Below are 6,000 nucleotides of genomic sequence, written 5' to 3'. Positions count from 1 at the left end.
TACCACCCTGCCTGCAACCCTGCCTACCACCATGCAACCCTGCCTGCCACCCTGCCTGCAACCCTGCCTACCACCCTGCCTGCCACCCTGCCTGCCACCACCCTGCCTGCCACCCTGCCTGCCACCCTGCCTGCCACCCTGCCTGCCACCCTGCCAAAAGCCTGCCACCCTGCCTGCCACCCTGCCTACCACCCTGCCTGCAACCCTGCCTACCACCCTGCCTGCAACCCTGCTTGCCACCCTGCCTGCCACCCTGCCTGCCACCCTGCTTGCCCACCCTGCCTGCCACCCTGCCTACCACCCTGCCTGCAACCCTGCCACCCTGCCTGCCACCCTGCTTGCCTGCCACCCTGCTTGCCACCCTGCCTACCACCCTGCCTGCCACCCTGCCTGCAACCCTGCCTACCACCCTGCCTGCCACCCTGCCTGCAACCCTGCCTGCCATAACTGCACTGGGTAATCAAAATAACAGTTGTAATTCTGCCAACCAAAAAGTCCTGTAGATAGCATCAGAGATGGCTGCTTTGACCAGCCTGGTCTCGTAGACTAGACATAACATAGTAAATGTAAACCGGGACACTCAAAATAGTATGAATTGTTACGTTTGGTATGGTTACATAGAACAGAAGGTTACTTAAGGAAAAAACAAAAGTAGGGTGGTTGTTCGGGGTACTACTTTTCGCTACTTTGCAACTACTTAGCAGGTTAGCTAACCCTTCCCCTAACTTGAACCCTTTAACCTAACTCCTAACCCTAAACCTTAACCCTAATCTTAACTCTAAACTTAACCCTGACCTTAACCCCTAAGTCTAACCCCTAGTCTAGCTCACGTTAGCCACCTAGCCACAAAAAATTGGAATTCCTAACATATCATATAAAATGGAGGATGGACATCCACAAATTAATTCATATCATACGAAATGTAACATATCATACTAATTGGAGTGTCATGGATTGCCATTTACTATGTTACGTCTACCCCTGAGTCCAGGTTGCTTTGAAACATCACAGTCATTCCAGAAGTGTGTGTGTGTGTGAATGGTTATCAACATGGACCTCAGCCAGAAACCCCACTGGCCTCTGTATCCTCCACTGTTCTGTTACTCTGTGTTCCCGCCGATACTTTCTTCATTTTCTTTCTTCATTTCCTCACTTTTAAGTGGACTGACACACAAGCCCCATTTTCCTACATGGACTTCCTATTTTGGGAGAGGGGTAGGGGTGGGGGGGGCACTGTCAAAACACACAGAGGGGTGAGAGCGATATATTGGGAAAGAAAGAGGGGGAGAAGATTATTAGCAGTGTGGAGGCGACCTGGGGTCAAAGGAAAGATCATAGTCAGGATACACTTGAGTGTTTTTGGATTATTCAGCCCTTACTATCACCCCTTATTCAGTCCTTACTATCACCCCTTATTCAGTCCTTACTATCACCCCTTATTCAGTCCTTACTATCACCCCTTATTCAGTCCTTACTACCACCCCTTATTCTGTCCTTACTATCACCCCTTATTCAGTCCTTACTATCACCCCTTAGTCAGTCCTTACTATCACCCCTTATTCAGTCCTTACTATCACCCCTTATTCAGTCCTTACTATCACCCCTTATTCAGTCCGTACTATCACCCCTTATTCAGCCCTCACTATCACCCCTTATTCAGTCCTTACTATCACCCCTTATTCAGTCCTTACTATCACCCCTTATTCAGTCTTTACTATCACCCCTTATTCAGCCCTCACTATCACCCCTTATTCAGTCCTTACTATCCATACTGTCACCCCTTACTCAGATAGCACAAACAAGACAGTACCTGGTCCATCTCTCAGACAAAAACACAAGAGAAACATCAACAAAAACAGACAAAACACAACAAAAACAGCACCACAGCAACCCGTGATCTGGGAGATGGTAGAGGTGTCCAGGACTACACAGCTATCAGACAGAGATGAAGAGATAGCACACTAAACGAACAGATTAACACTGTCTGCAGTAGATTAGGCTCTTCTTGGAGGTATCAGCAGTTCTGAGATCAGCCTTATTGTGGGGAAAAGAAGCACTGACTTATCAGCAGGTCAAGTAACAAAGCTGTTAGGTGCCGGTGTCTGATTTCACTTGATATGAGGGTCAAGCTGGGTGCTAAAACCATCACCAGAATGGTGGTCCTTCTCTCTGGTGCAGTGACCAGTGTCAGTCTTCTAAGAGACAGGCCGGATTCTTCTGTCTAGGGGAGAGGCAGGGAGACAGGCCTGATTCTTTTGTCTAGGGGAGAGATGCAGGGAGACAGGCCTGGTTCTTCTGTCTAGGGGAGAGATGCAGGGAGACAGGCCTGGTTCTTCTGTCTAGGGGAGAGATGCAGGGAGACAGGTGTGGTTCTTCTGTCTAGGGGAGAGATGCAGGGAGACAGGCCTGGTTCTTCTGTCTAGGGGAGAGATGCAGGGAGACAGGCCTGGTTCTTCTGTCTAGGGGAGAGATGCAGGGAGACAGGCCTGATTATTCTGTGTAGGGGAGAGATGCAGGGAGACAGGCCTGATTATTCTGTGTAGGGGAGCGATGCAGGGACACACATTGTGAGGATGTGGATGGTTCTAATGTCACGTCCTGACCTTAGTTCCTTTTTTATGTCTCTATTTTTGGTTTGGTCAGGGCGTGAGTTGGGGTGGGCATTCTATGTTTTTGTTCTATGTATTGTATTTCTGTGTTTGGCCGGGTATGATTCCCAATCAGAGGCAGCTGTCTATTGTTGTCTCTGATTGAGAACCATACTTAGGTAGCCTGTTCCCACCTGTGTTTGTGGGTAGTTGTTTCCTGTTTTGTGTTTTGTCACCTGATAGGACCGTTTCGTTTTTTCACCTTTGTTATTTTGTGTTCAGATTAATAAAGTTAACATGGACACGTACAACGCTGCATTTTGGTCCGATCCTTCATATTCCTCATCAGACGACGATGAGAATCGTTACATCTATGTGTTTTTGCCATCCAGCAGACTTCAAATGCTCTCTGCAGACCTCCCCCTTCTCTCGCTCCACCCTCTGGTTACTCATCCAAATGTCGCTCTGGATAAGAGCGTCTGCTAAATGACTTAAATGTAATGTAAATGTAGATGTCGACAGTACTTCCTCAAAGGGATAGCAGTCTGTTTGTCTGTCTGTTTGTCTGTCTGTCTGTCTGTAGGCTGAGGTCCTTTGGCCACAGCACAGAAAACCTCCTTTACATATGTGTCCTAGTTAGAGCACTTATTTTATTTGTTTAAAGGGTTTTAAAAAAGGGGTTCATTTTGTAGTCAATGGAGGGAGAGTTTTTATTGACAACTTATTTGAGACGATGAATGATCAAAACTCCCTCTTTCCAAAGACACACTGAGTGTACAAAACATTAGAAACATCTTCCAAATACTGAGTTGCACCCCCTTTTGTCCTCAGAACATCCTCAGTTAATTTAGGGGCATTGTACTCTATAAGGTTCCACAGGGATGCTGGCCCATGTTGACTCCAATGCTTCCCACAGTTGTATCAACCTACAAAGCATTACATGAGCTTGCTCCTACCTATCTCTCTGATCTGGTCCTGCCATACATTCCTTACACGTACGCTACGGTCACAAGACGCAGGCCTCCTAATTGTCCCTAGAATTTCTAAGCAAACAGCTGGAGGCAGGGCTTTCTCCTATAGAGCTCCATTTTTATGGAACGGTCTGCCTACCCATGTCAGAGACGCAAACTCGGTCTCAACCTTTAAGTCTTTACTGAAGACTCATCTCTTCAGTGGGTCATATGATTGAGTGTAGTCTGGCCCAGGAGTGTGAAGGTGAACGGAAAGGCTCTGGAGCAACAAACCACCCTTGCTGTCTCTGCCTGGCCGGTTCCCCTCTTTCCACTGGGATTCTCTGCCTCTAACCCTATTACAGGGGCTGAGTCACTGGCTTACTAGGGCTCTTCATACCGTCCCTAGGAGGGGTGCGTCACTTGAGTGGGTTGAGTCACTGATGTGATCTTCCTGTCTGGGTTGGCGCCCCCCCCTTAGGTTGTGCCGTGGCGGAGATCTTTGTGGGCTATACTCGGCCTTGTCTCAGGATGGTAAGTTGGTGGTTGAAGATATCCCTCTAGTGGTGTTGGGGCTGTGCTTTGGCAAAGTGGGTGGGGTTATATCCTTCCTGTTTGGCCCTGTCCGGGGGTATCATCGGATGGGGCCACAGTGTCTCCTGACCCCTCCTGTCTCAGCCTCCAGTATTTATGCTACAGTAGTTTATGTGTCGGGGGGCTAGGGTCAGTTTGTTATATCTGGAGTACTTCTCCTGTGCTATCTGGTGTCCTGTGTGAATTTAAGTATGCTCTCTCTAATTCTCTCTTTCTCTCTTTCTTTCTCTCTCTCAGAGGACCTGAGCCTCAGGACTACCTGGCATGATGACTCCTTGCTGTCCCCAGTCCACCTGGCCGTGCTGCTGCTCCAGTTTCAACTGTTCTGCCTGTGATTATTATTATTTGACCATGCTGGTCATTTATGAACATTTGAACATCTTGGCCATGTTCTGTTATAATCTCCACCTGACACAGCCAGAAGAGGACTGGCCACCCCACATAGCCTGGTTCCTCTCTAGGTTTCTTCCTAGGTTTTGTCCTTTCTAGGGAACTTTTCCTAGCCACCGTGCTTCTACACCTGCATTGTTTGCTGTTTGGGGTTTTAGGCTGGGTTTCTGTACTGCACTTTGAGATATCAGTTGATGTACGAAGGGCTATATAAATACATTTGATTTGATTTGATCAAGTTGGCTGGATGTCTTTTCGGTGGTGGACCATTCTTGATATACACGGGAAACTGTTGAGTGTGAAAAACCCAGCAGCATTGGAGTTCTTGACACACTCAAACCGGTGCCCCTGGCACCTACTACTATACCCCATTCAAAGGAATTGAAATATTTTGCCTTGCCCATTCACCCTCTGAATGGCACACACAACAAAAAAGTCTCAATTGATTCAAGGCTTTAAAATCCTTCTTTAACCTTTCCTCCCCTTTATCTACACTGATTGAAGTGACATCAGTAAGGGGTCATAGCTTTCACCTAGATTCCCCTGGTAAGTCTTCAGCTGGTCAGTTCATAATGTTTGTACACCGAGTGTACATCCCAACAGTTAGCCTGAACTGCCTCTGAGGGGTCAGACAATTTTCTGTTGATACAACACTACCATCATCATGAGATGATATAAGTACGTTGGTTGTATTTATGTCTGGGAAGAGGCTTCATATGATCTTGTGGATCTCTGTGAAAACATTCCATTATTCTTCTGATGTCAAAACACAGAGGAGGTTTTTTATTACCAGTTCACAACATCCATGATCCCCCTTTCTCTTTCTCTTCATTCCCTCCTCTCCCTCTCCTTCTCCCTCTCCCTCTCCTTCTCCCTCTCCCTCTCCCTCTCCCTCTCCCTCTCCCTCTCCCTCTCCTCTCTCCTCCCTCTCCCTCTCCCTCTCCCTCCCTCCCACTCCCTCTCCCTCTCCTCCCTCTCCCTCTCCTCCTCCTCTCCCTCTCCCTCTCCCACTCCTTCTCCTCTCTCCCTCCCTCTCCCCTCTCCCTCTCCCACTCCCTCTCCCTCTCCCCCCCACTTCCTCTCCTTCTCCCTCTCCCTCTCCTTCTCCCTCTCCCTCTCCCTCTCCCTCTCCTCCTCTCCCTCTCCCTCTCCCTCTCCCACTCCCACTCCCACACCCTCTCCCTCTCCCTTTCCTTCTCCTTCTCATTCTCCCTCTCCCTCTCCCTCTCCCTCTCCATGTGTACAGCAGTACTGTACACATCTATGCCTGTCTAAGCTGCTGGCAACACAAGTTCTAAATATAGTGCTCAGTACACTCTGTAATCTAATGCTAATTTACCTAACAGCCTTTTATACATTCCCACAAACACACAGCAACATGTCTCCCACCAGCCAATTGCAGAATATTTTCCTCATTAACCGGATAACAAGATAATAAATAGCCACAATATTCTCCCCCGTCTCCATGTCTGTTAGCC

Source organism: Oncorhynchus nerka, linkage group LG26, assembly GCF_034236695.1.
Source record: "Oncorhynchus nerka isolate Pitt River linkage group LG26, Oner_Uvic_2.0, whole genome shotgun sequence".
Lineage (NCBI taxonomy): Eukaryota > Metazoa > Chordata > Actinopteri > Salmoniformes > Salmonidae > Oncorhynchus > Oncorhynchus nerka.
Note: the sequence above shows the minus strand (reverse complement) of the source record.